At 30.9% G+C, this 19,507-nt stretch overlaps 1 non-coding gene across 1 annotated transcript; it reads right to left on the reverse strand.

Annotated features, from left to right (window-relative positions):
* Window positions 1–16,467: 16,467 nt before the first annotated feature.
* Window positions 16,468–16,549, reverse strand: TRNAS-GCU. The gene has a single exon. It is a non-coding gene; the product is annotated as a tRNA-Ser (tRNA).
* Between the last annotated feature and the right edge of the window lie 2,958 nt (window positions 16,550–19,507).

A 19,507-nucleotide genomic window follows, 5' to 3' on the forward strand; every position in this document is an offset into this window, starting at 1 on the left:
TAGATTTGTGACTGAGACTTCCGAACCTCAAGACCGAACAACCTGAGTTCATGACTGAACCTCCCGAACCCCAAGGTCGAACCCACCGGTCCCTTGACTGAGTGTCCCGAGCCCCGATCTAGACCCCCTCGGTTTAGACCAAACCCATCCGAACCTAGACCGATAAAAACAGACTCAAGCCCTAGGACACTAATCCTAAGCCCTGTTTTGTTCCACTTTTCAAAATCTAAAATTATTTTTGTAATTTTAGAACCCAATCCATTTTCAAATAAACCCGATAGGTCATAAAATGATTTTAAATATTTTTGGAATATTTTCCAAACAAATATTTTGACTAAGGCCCCGTTTAGAATTTATTTTTAAATTTTAACATTTTTCTGATACTTTTTCAGGTCTTATACTTAGTCTTATATCAATGCAATCTTAGGTATTCACTTCTAAATAATGTTGTACAATTATTTACGTAATCTAAATTTATCCTTGTTTAAGACTCCCAGACTACTAATTAAAAAATGTTATAAATAAATTTTATATTAGTAAGACTTTTAGTTTATAAATAAAACTGTCTTCAACGGGCGCGGAGGACATAACACGAAAGCCCTTTCCCGAGCGTAAACAAATAACGAACCCTTACGAAAATTCTGGAATAAAGTACGTTTATACACGTACATTTTATTAATTTTTCTAAAATCATTTGACGATTCTATTTTCAAATAAATAATCTTTAGATTAATTATATTTATTAATATAATCGGATTTTAATCAAATTATAGAAACTGAATTCCCGTGTTACAAATGTATAAAAGATATAGATACTAAATATGAATTATCTTGGATTTGTTTCCAAAATGATATTCTTATATAATTAAGTTATTTCTTTCTTTAAAAGAATTATACTCAATTAATCTATTATTTTATTTGTTTCTAAAATAATTCTCAATGAATTATCTTGGATTTGTTTCCAAAATGATATTCTCATTTAATTAAGTTATTTCTTTCTTTAAAAGAATTATACTCAATTAATCTATTATTTTATTTGTTTCTAAAATAATTTTCAATGAATTATCTTGGATTTGTTTCCAAAATGATATTCTCATCTAATTAAGTTATTTCTTTCTTTAAAAGAATTATACTCAATTAATCTATTATTTTATTTGTTTCTAAAATAATTCTCAATGAATTATCTTGGATTTGTTTCCAAAATAATATTCTCATTTAATTAAGTTATTTCTTTCTTTAAAAGAATTATACTCAATTAATCTATTATTTTATTTGTTTCTAAAATAATTCTCAATAAATTGTAATATATATCTACACGTATATAAATATAATAATAATTCTAATTATTTTATTTCTTTTTCCTCATTTTCAAGTTATAATTCTATCTATTTCTCAAATAAATAGTAAAATATTAATATAAAAATATCTCTTTTAAGGAATCCAATTTATTAATAAATTAAATTGAAACCGTGGCAGGAAGCATCCTCCACAAGTTTTATTTAAAGCATTATTTGTGATTCCACATTATCTCGCCTCATTTCTATGTAATTCAATTAGATTTTCTCCCCCCATCTTCATGAATGATCCGATCTCGATCATAAACTAGCAGCATCCGATCGGTGAAACACTTTATATATACTTCCCGTGTTTTCTATATACAAGGTTTCTATAACTTCTCAATCGTGCGATACTATTTTACAAACAACAAGTACAAAATATGATGTTTGGAACGATTGTGTATTTTTTATACAAGCAAACATTGTACAACACTTTGTCAACTAGAACGATGTGTTGTACAATATTTGCTTGAATAAAAAATTCACAATCATCTTTTAACATCATATTTTGTGCTTGTCGTTTACAAAATAGTATTTCTTGCATAAATTTCAATCTTGTATGTAAAAACTTTGGATGTATCAATGCTAACGAATTCAATGTGGTTTTTTTTTGGATCCTTTACTCTTTTCTTTATTTTTTTTCATTTTGTTTGGAAACCCAATATTCAAACTAACTCCAAGTGTTGTTACCTTCAATAAGGCTGGATGGCTGGATGGGTATTATACTATGTTTGTTGTCTTTTTATGTCAATTAAAATTGGTGGAGGGTGAAGAGAATAAATTAATAAGAAGAATTTGATTGGGTCGATTGAAGTGTCTCGGTCCTCACCGTCGTCGTCAAATTTGGCCTGATTGATGATAATATCAGCACAATTTGGAACCGGAAGGAGCACAATTTGGAACCGCAAAGAAAGAAAATTGCAAATGTAATTTTAATGGCTTGAGCCAAGAATGGCTAATGAGCCAAGAACCATTCAATTCATGGCTGATCTGTCTCTCAACTTTATTTCATTTGTTTAATTAGTCCATATTCTATAAATAAAATCATCTTTATCCCAACATATTAATTTTTATCTTTATTATAGTCATTCATTTTAATTTTTAATTCTTTTAAATTTTGAGTTCCTAAAATATTTTATATTAAATTATTATTGGATATTATTAATTAATAGATAATTTATTATTTTTTTTGTAACAATCTATTAAAGTAATTATTTTAAATATTTAAATAATAGAGAGATAGGGTTTGACCAATTTAAAAATATATATAGAAGTTGTAATTACTTAATATTTGTATAAAAAAAACTTTAATATATATATAAGATATACTTTTGTAAAGATAAAATACATTTTATAAATTTTTATATTTATAAAAAAATTATTATGATGTCATACTATCTTCATACAACTAAAATTGACTATTTATCCCATTTTCTAGCCTAACGGCAAAAAGAGGTAGATATTAACCGTAAGTTCCTGAGTTTGAGTCCGTCAGGCGGCAAGTTCTGCGTCTGGTTAATTGAACTTGCCGCCTGAATAATTGGTTAAGTGTGTTTGCGGTAATAAGAGTGTACTTAATCTTTCATTCTTTAAAACATGATACTCAAATAATCTATTATTTTAATTTATTCTAAAATAATTCTAAATAAATTGTAAAGTATATATATATAATTCTAATTATTTCTTTCTTCCATTTTCAAGTTAACATCCTACACATTTATGAAATAAATATTAAAACATAACAAATTGTAATTAATTCAGAAAGAATGATTTAATCACAAAGAATTTTATATCTTCACTTTTGAACTTTAAACATGTAAGTCAAATTTAAAAGTTTAACACTTTAAGCACTAGATTAAGTGTGATTGTTGAAATTAATATATATATATATATATATATATATATATATATATATATATATATATATATATATATATATATTTATTGTACTCTCTCACTCAAAATAAACAAATTAAGTTAGAACCTTAAAATTAAGGTGAAAATATGTTTAATATTTAATATATAATTTATATATTATTAAATAATTTATTTTAAAATGTTAGTAAAAAAACATAATTTAAAAATTAAACTAAGAAAAAGGGTTTAATAATTGTGTATCTAATTAATAAATATAGGAATAAATAAAAATACTTTAACCTAAATAGTAAGTAGTATTATAAATGTAATAATAAATTATACAATTATAGATGACTTTTTTAGGTCGTGCCCCACGAAGATGGTCGTGGACGTGGTGGTAGTGATTGACACAATATCCGTAACAAAGAGAAACATAATGACAAAAATGATCTGTAAACATGAAAATTTGACCTACACTAATTTAAAAAATAATATTATTAAAATATAATAATATTTTGAATCTTTAAATTCAAAATAACCCGAAAAGAGATTAAGAATCAAATTAGAATTAATTATTGTGATAATTAAACTCTAATTAGGAAAATAAAATAAAAATCCAAAAATAATTTATGGTTAAAATATTGTATTTATTTTACCCAAATTAAACTTAAAAAGGGGTTGAAATTATTTAATTGTGATTTTAAACATAAATTATGTATAATTTATGGTTTAAATCAATTAAATAAATATTCTCCAAATACCCAAAAATAAAAATAATGAACATAATATTTATTATGTTTCCAGAAATAATTTTTGTGGAATTTTTTTTGAAGAAAAACGCAAGAAAATGATTAAAATTCGATTTCAAATAATTATTTTATAAAAAAATAAAATTAATAATCGGGTGTAACCAAAAATAAGAAATTAAATTGCAGCAGGGTCCTGGGTTATCAGATGAGCACCTGGGCATCATCCAACGCCCAAGAAGACGCCATGCACCCCGCTGTAATGGAAGAATGCATGCGCTCGGTCCACACGGAAGCAACTAACGGGACGTCAAACTCGTTAGCTGAAACGCCCAAACGTGAACGGATCTCCAATGGAACGCAACGACGTGTTTTGTTTTTAAACAAAATGACGTCGTTTTATTCGTCTTTCCCGGTTGAACAAGGAAATCGCTGGAAATGCGATCGATGGCCGACAATTCTTCCAGAAGCTCCAGCTCATCTGTCTGTCATCCTTTTCCTTCCATTTTTCTTCCCATGTGCTCACTTTATCTTCGTCGTCAATAGCCCTATACCTAGAATCTCCACAATAGCCTAGAACTAGGCTAACAAAAATAAGATCAGACTTAGGGATAGAATTTCAAATGGAGAAAATGAAGTTGAATTCATCCTCCTCAACCGACCTAACCTAGTATAAATAGTCCCTAGGCACTTTCCTTTCAAGTCATCAAACAATTATCACATATTACATATATAATCAAAGAATTAAAGATTCCTTTGTTAAATTAACTAAAAAACCCTTAACCTTATCCTTTGTTAAATTAAGTTAAAAAGGGAAAAAAGAGGAAATTGCTAAATTAGATTAAATCATGAAAAATAGAAAATTATAAAAAGGGAAATCATTAAATTAAGTTGAACTATGAAGAACAATTTAATTGATTAAAATGAACTTAGGGTAATTAAAATGAACACACATGGTTTGATCATGGTTTTGATGAATGAATAAAAATAAGTTTAGTAATGTTTTAATGCGCAGGTAAATTTGAAGAAGCGCTGACATTAGACTTGCTTCATCACTTGAGTAGCCCAACAGCAGAGTTGCGCTAACAATAGAGTTGCGCTAACAGCTAAGTAGTCCAACAACAGAGTTGCGCTAATAACTGAGTAGCCCATCAATAGAGTTGTGTTAATAGTTGAGTAGTCCAACAGCAGAGTTGCGCTAATAACTGAGTAGCCCAACAATAGAGTTGCGCTAATAGTTGAGTAGTCCAACAGCAGAGTTGCACTAATAGCTAAGTAGTCCAGCAACATAGTTATCATCAGTAAAGTTGAAGAAGCGCTAGCAGTAAAATTTCCATCAGTAGAGATGAAGAAGCGCTGACAGTTTAACTATTAATGAAAGCAGACGTGTGGCATTTTATGGAGGCGTGAAAGACGAAACAAAGCAGGACATCTTCAACATCATGGGCATCAAGGAATGTAGTTTTCCCGTAAGGTACTTAGGAATTCCGTTAACCGCGAAGTAGATTGAGATCTCACACTACAAGCCGCTGATTGAAAAGGTAAAAAACATGATATTTGGTTGGGCAGGGAAAAACTTTCTTATGTAGGGAGGATCGAACTTATCAAAACCGTGGTCATGGGCATAGTTGGCTATTGGGCGCAGCAGATGGTCATTCTGAAGAAGGTAATGAAGGAGCTCGACATGCTGATGTGGAACTTTATCTGGGGCAAGTAGCAAAAGAAGAGGAAAAAAAAGTCAAATGGATCGCTCTTTGCAAACCGAAGGGCGATGGAGGCATCGACTTGAAGAACTGCATCGAGTGGAACAAGACTCTCACCTTCAAGCATCTGTGGGCTTTGGAACGCAATCAGGAGTCACTATGGATCAAATGGGTGCATAAGAGGTTTATGAAATACTAAACCAGCATCTGGACCTACAAAATTCATGAAGGTATGAGCTAGTCTCTGAAAAAGATTCTTAAACTAAGAAGCGATATTGCAGATCTTTATGACATCCGGCTAGGGGATGGGAAATGCACTCTATTCTGGAACAACCCCTGGTTCGAAAACCAATCTATCATCCACAAGGAGGAGTTTCAAAATACTCGTATCAGAAAGGACTGCACAGAAGCGAAAATCAGAGACATTAAAGAAGGAAATTTGGACTCACTCCTGAGAAAAAATCTAGAAGGTCAGAGGATACTTGATCATATAAGTAACATACAACTACACGACAAACCGGATATTCATGAATGGAAAGCTGAGGACAATGGGAAGCTGGTATCGAAGAAATTATGGGAGGTAACCCGGGAAAATCATAGAAAGTAGAATGAGCTCCTCTTGAATGGTCAACGAAGATTATCCCTAGACACTAGTTCATCCTATGGCTCGCCTTCTGGAAAAGACTCAGCACTCGTGATCGTATCAGCAAGTATATGAGCATCCCAGATGCGATCTGTCTTTTATGTAGAGGAAATGAAGAAAACATAGATCACCTATTCGGGAGCTGTTGTATTTTTATTGATATTTTGGATAGATTCTATAAAAGTCTAGAGCTAATCAGTTTCCCGAGCAAATGAAATAAAATCAAAGATGCAGCACTACTCAAAGTCAAGGAAAATAGATTTGCAACAAGTGTGTTCAAGTGCAGCTTTGGAGCAGTGGTGTATAACATTTGGCAAGAACGGAATGCAAGGATATATGGCAGAACCCGCAGGAGTGTTGAAAAGTTATAGAAAGATATTGTATCATATTGCAGTGCCCTCGCGGGAACTTGGAGAAGAATTCAAAAACGGAGCAGAACTATAATATCTGTAGGAACTGGAATTTACCGTTTTTTAAACTCACTAGAATTGAAAACATTATAATCAGATAATTCATTTACGTTTTTAGCTTTTATTCAGAATGTTACGACTTCAAAATCATTCTAGGCCTGTCTAGAATGATCTCTTAAACTCATGGTTTTTTTTCCCATTTTTGTGAATTTTTAATGAAATGACGCTAAGTCGTTTTCCTCAAAAACAAAAAAAGAAGCGCTGGCAGTAGAGTTGCCATTAGCAAAGATGAAGAAGCGATGGCAGTAGAGTTGCCATCAGAAGAGTTAAAGAAGCGTTGACAACAGAGTTGCCATCAACAGAGCTGAAGAAGCGCTGATAGTAGAGTTGCCATCAGGAGAGCTGAAAAAGCATCATCAACAGAGTTGATCAAACAGCTGAGTGCGCTATTAGTAGAGTAGTTCATCAGAAAAGTTAATCAAATAGTTGAGTGCACTATAAGCAGAGTTCATCAGTAGAGCTGCTCATCAGTAGAGCTGATCAACAACTATCAGTAGTGTAGCTCGTCAGTAGAGCTCGCTATTCCACATCAGCTAAATACGTCAAAATGTACAACAAGCTCTTACTCTGAAAGACAAAACGATAAACGAATATTACATTCTCATGCGCACTACTATCCCGTACGATACGCATTAACGAATATTTCATTCGTTTACGCACTACAATCCTGTACACTAGGCATACGATAAACGTACATTTGTCATGTATCTACGAAATATATTCGACCATTGTACAACTGTCACGTATCTACGAAATAGATTCGACCGTTGACATGCATTACATATAAAAAGGAATTAAAGAACAACAACGAACTCTCTCAGTCATTCTCGCTATCAGAAAAGACATTGTTCAAGCTATTTTGCAAGTCACTACGTTACGTTATACTTTGAGCGATAATATTTTGTATTACTTGATAATAATGTATCATTGTGTAAGTTGAATAGATAATGGTTTGTTCAACAGAGATTGTGATAGCTAGGAGTTAACAATTTTGAGAGTACAACATTGGTATCATATGACTGTCCAATTCCTTAAAAATGGTATCAAAGGATTAATACTGTTTATTTCAATGTTGTTTTGTGTTTGTACACATGGATTAATTTTCTGGATGTTCAAGAAACATGTGCAAATTCTTGAGGTTTTACAAAATTACCGATATTCTTGAATCTTTACATACTAGCTTCAATACTGTTATTCAAATTTACCCCCTCCCTTTTGGTTTATGCTTTCACATTTTTATGGTACATGTTTCTTATCTTACTTTCTCACAGTAAGTTTGTTTAATATTATTAGCTTGGAGGCAAAGCTTGCCAATATGGAGGATGAAAATCTCGGGCTGCGCTGCGGCAAAGGACCTTGAATGCCTCTCCCAAAAGCAACCGCCGCCCGGGGCTTGCTAAGCCATTTTCTTTTTATGTAAGTTTCCTATATATCTACATATTATTTATGATGCCACATTGCAGGAAATAAAGGTTAAACATATCAAATTAAAGAAATGAAAAACTTGTATTAGCTTACTATGTTTGATGAGATAATAATTTGGGAGTTTGTGTTGTCTTGTAGCAGAAATACTTTAGTACCCTTGCACTTTCACATCCCAATAGAAAACTTGCATTTGTGAGTACTAGTTTCTGTGTGTCATTCTTCAGAAGAGGATATCATATCTTGATGTGATTTCAATATGGAAGTTTGTCAGATTCTCCAGGACAAAATCTACATTGGATAGGAGTCAGGTTCTGTTCTTGTGCATGTATATTCTGTCTTTCTACCTTAATGAGATCGTGAAAACTGAGTTTTCCTTCTTTTGGTCTTAGAGGAGGTAATCAGATTATTGTTTCTAAGTAATAATAGAAAGTTGAATGCATAAAATCCAAGATAGATTCTAATAGTTTGTAGGAACCACATAACATGAATAAAATTTTATTAGTCTAATTGGTTAAAAAAAAGCTGTATTTTTGGAAAAAAAATCGATGAATTTTTAACAACGAAAATAGGCCGTTAAGAATTATTTCCAATGTCATTATCATGATGATGTTGGAGATTAGCTCCGGAAAACCTATGGATTCGTGTGAAGATCTTATTATTCTTTTTAAAGATCTTTGAGTCAATTAATTATTCTATTTAATCAATTTGTACCTATCCTTTTTCATATCATGTTTTTATCGTTATCTTAAACGGTTTTTTTATTAAATGGATATTTAAAAAAAATCAAAAAAAACTCATGGCATGAATTGAATTTCATTAGACAAGTTGTTCGCTTTCTGGTAAATAGAAAAACAACCTTTTTTTTCTCTTCAATCCATATTGTGTTGAATGTTTGACTTTTATTTACTTGGATGTTCATTAAACCTTTCTTAGGCAATACATGAGAAGAGGAAGAAGTCCCTTAAAGAGATCATGCAAGATCCTATACATTGCTGTATATATATTGGGATGCTTTGCTATACATTTTTTCTACAGTTATATGTTTGTAAAAAATCACAATAATCTAGATCATAATCCAAAATTAATCTGATCTAATAAAATTTTTTAAATACCAAATAAAACACAAAATTATACTATAATTTGGATCATAATGAACAAAAAGATATTTTAAGTGATAAAAGATGGAGTTCCAAATAGGCTCTACACTTGGGTGATCTGTAATTTCATATATATATATTATACTTTTTGCAGGTGTGGACTGTTAGACAAATTTATAGAATAAGTACCATGTATTGGGACGACAAAATAGGCACTCAGAGTATTTCAAATGAGGTGTGTTTCTATCAAAGAATTGGAATTCCATGGTATTTGAAGTTCGGTATCTTGGATTTGCAATTTATGCATAATGAATTTTGCTTAAACAGGTGGTGGCTCAGATGAGGGAAATTTTGAACAAGAACTCTCAGGTATGTATTATACTTGTTTCCTACATCAATCTGCAGTCAGCAGTATGGTCTTTCCAAATATTCTCATTGATCAATGAATGAATACATGGTTAAAAAATGTTGAGTAAATGAGAGTGAAAAACCAAAGTAATAAAGTAATAAATGGAGTAGTGTATAATTTAAACACAAGTGGTGGAAGTTCAAGTTCATACACATGAAATTCTTTGTCGCTGTTAAATTCGACTAAAGTTTTTTTTCCACAATACCCAGCGAGGTTTTTACCCACTATTGGTGTATAAGTCGGTGGGTATAAGTTAATTAAGACCGTAATTTGGCCTATCCCCACCGAAAAATTGGTGGGTATTGGCTCATTTTCTACTAGTGCACCTTCCTACGTGTTCGAGTTTGGTCAAGACGAGAAAATAGCAAACATAAAAAAACTAAAGAGGGTGAGATTGAGCTAATAATTAACTAGCTAGTCTAAATTTTCTTTCAAAAAATTGGTTCATTTTAAATCATTTGATTCACGAGAAATAATGAGCATTCTCAATTCTTGCACCATTTCCCCAATCATTCTGAGCCTCCTAAAACTGCCCGAAGTAATTAATAGAATTGTTAAGATTGTGAATGTTCAACAAAAAACTCATTTATTATCTTGATAAGACAACAAATCACATAGGGCTGCAACTTTCTAAAGATCCCAATTTCTCTCTTTGACATATCATCCTAAAATGATATTTTGAATAGAATTTCAAATTTTCAAACTCTTAAAAGGAAATTACAAAAATCCTCCTTAGCATGCACCATAAGGGCAACATGATATACGTTGATATTTAAATTTGTTTCATGAACAATACCTTCTCTTGAAATAAACATCGATCTTAAAATTTAAACAATTGAAACTGTCTGGAATTTATTTGGAACCTTAGAAAAAAATGATGAAGAAAAACAATTTAGGTGGAGCATTCCTGAAAGGAAACATCCCATGAGTTGGATAAACCATATTAATATCCATTTTAAACAAATGTCATCATGCCCACATTGAATTGAATAGTTAATCAAGAAGAATCCAAAATAAGCATAAAAAATAATTAAAAACGTCGCCTGAGAGATTCAAACTCTCGCGGGAAACCCTATGTACTTAGCAGGCACACACCTTAACCACTCACCAAAGTGACACTTGTTTTAAATTTAAAGTTGGAAGAAGTTAGATGGAGATTGAATCTAGAAAAAAAAAATTAAGAGTATCTTCTTTGTCCTGAACATATTTGCATTTGTCAACCATTATTTTAACGTGCATTTGTCATATCAAAGATAATACTTGTGGTTTTAGTTGTATTTCTATAATCAAAATGCAGTATACAAATTAGGACAGACTTTTAACTTGTTGATTATGGATGTGTGAAAGGGATCAAGGACTTGCTGACTTTGTTATTTGTTTCACATTCCAGCATTGCTGGAATCCCAGCAATTATGATTATCTTTTTCTTTATCCTATTCCAAGGTGAGGGAACGGGACTATTGAGTTGCCTACCCACTGCCCCACCCGTTTGAGCTAACTGCTACTCCTATTTCAATGTTCTAAGGCTATGGCATCGGAGGGCCGTGGTTGGGTCTAGAGAGTTATTAAAGATTAAAGGTTTGAATTTTTCAGAACTACAAGAGACTGTGAACAGGAAATGGTGTTTATTATAAACTTAACAATTTTGAGAGTACTTGTATCATAAGACTGTCAAATTTCTTTTAAAATGGTACCAGGAAATAGTTATGTTTGGAAGACAAGGGATGATCCATTGCTAGTGAGTAAAATTACTGTTGCATAAGTAAAGAAAATAATATGTATTCTCTGTTAGATATCTTGTCTTGAAAAATAACAGAAATATATATATAAATGATGTTACAAACAAATTAAATAAATACAAAATTACAAAGAACGAAATCACCAGATAAAATGTTGATTTGAGGCATGTGTTAGACACATTTCCCTTAAAACAGTTCCATCGTCTCCCGTTTTGTGCTGGAGCTTATTGTAGATGGCTGTCTCCCAAGGTACAACGAATCCAGTAGTGATTCTGCACTGAAATCACTACTCGTCGAGCTTGATCAGTGTACCTGAACTATCACCGGGTTTTCAACGGAAAATATTGAGCGAAGAACTCGAAGAACACTCACAAAATAAGAAGAGGGCTTTTGGAATTCTAGAGTGAGAAAAAATGAAGGATGAAGTATATGTAAAATGAATAATGAATGGGTATATATTGCTGAGAATTAAACTTGTAAATAAAATCATCCAAACGTTTATTAGCAATAAATATTGCTCATTCATTTGTTAATTAGTCCATAACTAATTAACATCGTTGCCTATACGTTAATTTGTTGAAATACAATGTTACACATTCAATGCTAGCTAATTGAAGAATCCACACGTTAGCCAATATGTCAATTAAAGCTAATGTTTATCCTAATATTATGTTTTAATTTTCTAATTAGGCATTAAATATAATTAAACAATAATATTTAATTATAATTTGGATTAAATTCACCATTAATTCACGTTTAAATTTGTGTGAATTTTATTTGATTTTATTTATTTACAATCTTATTTCCATTCATTAATGGAATTAGCTTAATTCCAACAATCCCTCACATTAATGGAAATTGAAAGATTAACCCGGTGAAATGTTCAACATTTGAATTCTACATAGGATAGGTAGGTGTAACTCTTTGAACATTCTCTTGTGAAAGCATATAACTTTACTAGCTGATTAGAATTAAGTTAAAAATAATATTATTGAATTGCTAATTTTTTTGACATTATTCAAAAAACTAATATATTGTATGTTAATTTATTCAAGGAGAAGTATGCGGTTCAAGTTGGTTGATTGTAAAAAATTTAAGGCGAGATGGTGTTAAATGTTTGATAGATCTTAAACTTGATTAACAAATGTCGCTAGATACCTAATTATTTATTATGAAATAGAAGATGAAAGTTTGTCTGGGCCTTCTCGACTTTCGATTGATATCTTATTTTAGAAAGTAAATGATGGATGTTTGTTTTGGGGTGTCATCAATTTTTGATAGATAGTTGACTTTGAAGAAGTATACAGGGAAGTTCGGTCTCAATTCATCTTAGATTTCAATCAATATCTTATTTTTGAGAAATAGATGATAGAATATCATTTTGTGTGTCCTCAATTTTCAATAGATATCTAATTTTGAAAAGGAAAACGACAGAAAGACGGAGGCGAATCAAGACAGAGGCAGGTGTTAGGAAGAGATTTTTTCTTCAACTACTTTCTCTTCACTATATAAATACATAGGTTTAGGTATTTCCACAATTGATGAAGATACATTAATGTATATGCCATCTTTTATGATGATGTTATGCTTGAGGATTTAGGTAATTTGGTTAGATTGTAAATTCTAAAGAAAAGAACAAGACAAAGAGAGGGAGACGAATTAAGACGAAGGCATGTGTTAGGAAGAAAAAACCATTTTTTTTTAAACTTCTTTCTCTTCTCTCCCTATATACATAAGTTTAGGTATTCCCACCATTGGAAAAAAATAAGTTTTATACGTAAATTATATTTTAATGATGATGTTATTTTTAAGGTTAGGTAATCTATTTTATTGTAAACCTTAATTTGCAAAACATTGTGTAAATTATATAGTTGATGGTGTAAGTGGCCTAAGGGTCCCATGGTTTTTACTCTGTCGAAAGTATTCAATGCTGAAATTCGTGTCTTTATATTCAGTTACTTGATTATTAATTGAATATTGATAGGTTATATAACGTGGCACTAAACAAAATGAATAATTTTTCATTACTATTTTTGTTTTTTATTTTATCAATAAGTGGTATTAGAACAAGTTATAGTCTTTGTGATGTTTATAATAATGGAGAAAAATAGGAGTAGAAATATTAATCTAATGACTCTCACTATGTGTAAAAAGGGTAGATAGAAAATCTCCTTTACGTCAAAGATTAGTATTTACATGTATTTATTAGAGAAAATCTAGGAGATAAAATTAATGAGCAATGATAATGTTCTCACCATGTTAGTGAATGAATACACGCGAAGGATCTATGGATCTATGGAGTAAATTTGAAGAGTTATATGCTAAGAATACTGATAACAACAAATTACTTTTGAGATGATGAGTGTAATTAAGTACAAGATATAAAAATTATATCTAATCACTTGAATATATTTAAAGAGGTTATTATTCAGTAATGAAGTGAATGAGTTATGATTTCTTGGTACACTATTAGATTCATTGGATACATTCAGAACATCATTGTCTAACTTAATCGCAAATAATATTTGTACTAAGGAGGTGGTAAAAGAGGCAGCATTCTCAATTAAGTTGACATTTCAATGTTTTTGATGAACAAAACCTTCCCTTGAAACAAAACATCAATCCTCAACTTTAAACAATTGATTCAAATAATTTTTTTTACCAACTTGTCATTTGATTGAAGATGCCTGGATTTACTAGAAAAATTAAAACATCGTCTCCTTAGAGATTTAAACTCTCGTGGGGAAACCCCATGTACTTATTAGGAACACACCTTAACCACTCGGCCAAAGCCACACATGTTTAAAATTTAAAGTTGGAAGATCAAAGCTAGAGAAGAAATTAAGAGTATCAATAGATGGCATTGGAGCAGGGTATTAGTAATGTGAGTTTATAATAATGGAGGGAAATACGAGTAGAATGATTAATCTTAATGAATCTCACTATCACGTGTAGAAAGGGAAGATGGAAAATCTATTTTTCGTCAAAGACTATTATTTACATGTGTTTTCTAGAGAAAATCTATGAGATAAAACTAATCAGCAATGGAATTTGTGTCATCGTCAGGTGTGTGGTTACATTAGACAAAAGGTGTACGATAATGTTTAGAACCATGTCAGTGAAGAATACACGCAAAGGGTCTATGGAGTAAACCTGAAGAGTTATATGCTCGGAAGATGTTAACAATTTTTTTCTGATCACAGCAGATGATGAGTTTGAAGTACAGATGGAAAAATTATGCCTACTCATTGAATACATTTCAAGAGATTATTATTAGTTAATTGGACTAAATATCAAGTTTGATAATGAAATGCACGTATTATAGCTTCTTGGCACACTATTGTATACATGGGATACATTCAGAACATCATTGTCTAACTCAATTGTAAATGATATTTGTAATATGAAGGTGGTAAGAATGACATTCTCAATTAAGTTGATATTTCAATATTTTTTCATGAACAATACATTCTCTTGAAACAAACATTGATCCTAAACTTTAAACAATTGATTCAAATAATTTTTTCTCAACTTGTTATTTGTTTTAAGATGCCTGAATTTACTAGAAAAACATTAAGAACATTAACGCCTGAGAGATTTGAGTCTCACGGGGAAACCACATGTACTTAGTAGATTGAAGCTAAAGAAGAAATTAAGAGTATCAACAAGTGGTATTAGATCAAGTTATAATCTTTTTGATATTTATAATAGGAGAACAATAGAATGATTAAACTTATTGACTTTCACTATCATGTGTGGAAAGGGTATATGGAAAATCTACTTTACATGAAAGATTATTATTTACATGTGTTTGCTAGAGAAAATCTAGGAGATAAAAATAATGAGTAATGAACTTTAATTCATCGTTAGGTGTGTGGCTACATTATGCAATGAGTGAATTATAATGTTATCAATCATGTTAGTGAATAAATACACGCAAATGGTCTATGGAGTAAACTTGAAGAGTTATATGATCGGAAGATTGTTAACAACAAATTGTTTTTTATTAAGGAGATGATGAGTTTGAAGTACAAGATAAAAAATCATGTCTCGTCACTTGAATACATATCTAGAGATTATTAATTAGTTAACTAGAATGAATATAATGAAGTGAATGGGTTATTACTTCCTGGTACACTATTGGATTCATTGGATACATTCAGAACATCATTGTCTAACTCAATCGCAAAAGATATTTGTAATATGGAAGTGGTAAGAGTAGCGTTCTCAAATAAGTTTATATTTCAATTTTTTTTCATGAACAATACATTCTCTTGAAACAAACATTGATCCAAACTTTAAACAATTGATTCAAATAATTTTTTTTCCCAACTTGTCATTTGATTGAAGCTGCCTAGATTTACTAGAAAAAAATTAAAAACATTGTTTCCTTAGAGATTAAAACTCTCGCGGGAAACCCATGTACTTAGCAGGCACACGCCTTAACCACCCGGGAAAAGACACTTGCTTAAAATTTAAAGTTGGAAGAACTTACATGGAGATCGAAGTTAGAGAAGAAATTAAGAATATAAATAGATGGTATTAGAGAAGGTTATAGAACTTGCGATGTTTATAATAATGGAGAGAAATACGAGTAGAATGATTACTCTTAATCACTCTCACTATCACGTGTAGAAAAGGGACGATGGAAAATCTATTTTACGTCAAAGATTATTATTTACATCCGTTTACTAGATAAAAGCTAGTATATAAAATTAATGAGCAATGGACTTTGAGTCTTTGTCTGTGTGGTTACATTAGACAATGGGTGTACGATAATGTTTAGAAACTATGTTAGTGAAGAAATACAGAAAGGGTCTATGGAGTAAACTTGAAGAGTTATATGCTCAGAAGACTGTTAACAACAAACTGTTTCTAATCAAGAAGATGACGAGTTTGAAGTATAAGATGGAAATATCATCGCAAACGATATTTGTAATATGGATGTGGTAAGAGTAGCATTCTCAATTAAGTTGATATTTCAATGTTTTTACATGGACAATACATTCTCTTGAAACAAACATCTTTACTAGAAAAAAATCGTCGCCTGAGAGATTCGAACTCTCGCGGGGAAACCCCATGTACTTAGCAGGCACACGCCTTAACCACTCGGCCAAAGCGACAATTGTTTAAAATTTAACGTTGTAAGAACTTACATGAAGATTTAAACTAGAGAAGAAATTATAAGTATCAACAAGTGGTTTTATAGTAGATTATAGTCCTTACAATGTTTATAATAATGGAGAGTAATACGAGAAATAATTATACATAATGACTCTCACTATTATGTGTTGAAAGGGAAGATGGAAATCTACTTTACGTTAAAAATTATTATTTATGTGTTTTCTAGAGAAAATTATATTTATTTATGAGCAATGGACTTTGAGTCATAGTTATGTGTGTGGCTACATTAGACAATAGGTGTATGATAATATTCTCAACTATGTGAGTGAAGAAATACACGCGAAGGGTCTATGGAGTAAATTTGAAGAGTTATATGCTCAGAACAATGTTAACAACAAATTATTTCTGATCAAGCAGATGATGAGTTTCAAGTACAAGATGGAAAAATCATATCGGATCACTTGAATACATTTCAAGATTATTAACCAGTTAACTGAAATGAATATCAAGTTTGATAATGAAGTGCACGTCTTATGGCCGCTTGGTACACTATTGGATTCATGGAATACGTTTAGATCATCATTGTTTAACTCAAATGCAAATGATATTTTTAATATGGAGTGGTAAGAGTAGCGTTCTCAATTAAGTTGATATTTCAATGTTTTTCATGGACAATACCTTCTCTTAAAACAAACATCGATCCTAAACTTTATACAATTGATTCAAATAATTTTTTCCCAGCTTGTCGTTTGATTGAAGTTTCCTGAATTTACTAGAAAAAATTAAAACATCATCGGCTAAGAGATTCTAACTCTCGTGGGGAAACCTCATGTACTCAGTAGACACACGACTTAAAACCACTCTCCAAAAATTTTGTTTCAAATTTAAATTTGGAAGAACTTACATGGAGCAACCTAAAGAAGAAATTAAGAGTATCAACAAGTGGTATTATAACATATATAGTTTTGTGATGTTTATAATAATGGAGAGCAATACGAATAGAATGATTACTCTTAATGATTCTCACTATCATGTTTTGAAAGGAAAGATGGGAAATCTACTTTATGTCAAAGATTATTATTTGTATTTATATGATTGCTAGAGAAAATCTAAGAGATTTAACTAATGAGTATTGTACTTTGAGTCATCGTCAGATGTGGGGCTACATTAGACAATGGGTGTATGATAATGTTCTTAATCATGTTAGTGAAAAATACACGCGAATGGTCTATGGAGTAAACTTGAAGAGTTATATGCTGTAATAATATTTCCATGGGTAAAGTCAAAGTTAAGATGTATGATGGTACTATTAGAACTCTTTGTAATGTTAGGCATATAACTAAAATGAAGAAAAAATGATCGTGTTAGGTACTTTAAATGAAAACGTATTCTTACAAAAGAGATAAGGAATGAGAAACCAATAAAATTAATTAATAAAGGTGCATTGTTTATTATGAAAGCAAAACGAACCAAAGATAATATCTACACATTGTTACTCCACCTACAATTGTAGTGGAGTTCATTCTTTTAATTCAAGTGATGATAACAAAACATTATGGCATATGCATCTTGGGTATGAACGAACATGGAATGACTGCATTACATAAAATAGATCTTTGAAATGTGTAAAAAGTTGTAAGCTAGACTTTTGTAAATTTTGTGTTTTGTAAAACAGACTAAATTTAGTTTTGTAGTAGTAAGCAAGATACATAATGAACTATTGATTAGTGCATTCCGTTGTATGAGGTTCTAAGTAGACTTCATTGTGTGGAGCTTTGTACTACACTTCATTGATGTTTATTCTAGAAAGGTCTGGATTTATTTTTGAAATAGAAATATGAAGTATTTGTCAAATACTAGCTATGGAAAGTAGATGTAAAGAACCAAACAAGTAGAAAAATCAAGTATTTGAGGTTAAATAATGGTACAGAGTTTAAAATACACAATTCAAGAAATCTAGTGACGATTATGGTATTTATTGGAATTTACAACACGTAAGACACCATAATAATAGTGTGGTAAAAGGATGAAAAGATCCATTATTGAGAAGACAAGATTCTTAAATTGAAAGTAGGGCTTCCTAAAAGTTTTTGGCAGAAGTTGTGAATAAGGAGGGTATTCTAATAGATAGTAGGTATCCTTGGGAAGTAAAGTTGCTTAAGAAGTATGGACAAGTAATCTATATATATATAATGATGCATAATTTTAAAGTGTCCGGATTGCCGAGTCGAGAGCTGTGATAATTTGGATATTTATGTGAGAGTAAATGGATACTTGGGTCGGATTGTGGGTTGACCCGCCCATAAACTTAAAACGGTTAAAAATAAATTTAGAAATGTGATTTGTAGGTTTCGAACTTGCAACCTAGCAAAACAAGTAAAAACCTCCTTTAACCAACTAGGCTAACAACACTTTATAATTAAGATTCAACACCAAATTTGATGACGCAAGATATTTTAACAATAAAAGTTCAAATTTTTAACTAACTCATCTATATATATATATATATATATATAATAATGCTTAATTTTTAAAGTTTTCGGATTGCTGGGTCGAGAACTGTGGTTAATTTGAATATTTATGTGAGAGTAAATGGATACTTTGGTCGAATTGTGGGTTGACCCGCCATAAACTTAAAACGGTTAAAATAAATTTAAAAATATTTTTTGTAAATTTCGAACTTGCAACCTAACAAAAACAAGTACAACCCCTTAACCAACTAGGCTAACAACATTTTATTAATAAGATTTAACACCAAATTTAATGAATGCGAGACATTTTAACAATAAAAGTTCAAATTTTTAACTAACTAATATATATATATTAATGATGCTTAATTTTTAAAGTGTCCGGATTGCGGGTCGAGAGATGTGGTTAATTTGGATATTTATGTGAGAGTAAATGGATACTTGAGTCGAATTGTGAGTTGACCCGCCCAAAATTTAAAATGGTAAAAA

This window comes from Impatiens glandulifera, chromosome 2 (assembly GCF_907164915.1).
Source record: "Impatiens glandulifera chromosome 2, dImpGla2.1, whole genome shotgun sequence".
Taxonomy (NCBI): Eukaryota; Viridiplantae; Streptophyta; class Magnoliopsida; order Ericales; family Balsaminaceae; genus Impatiens; species Impatiens glandulifera.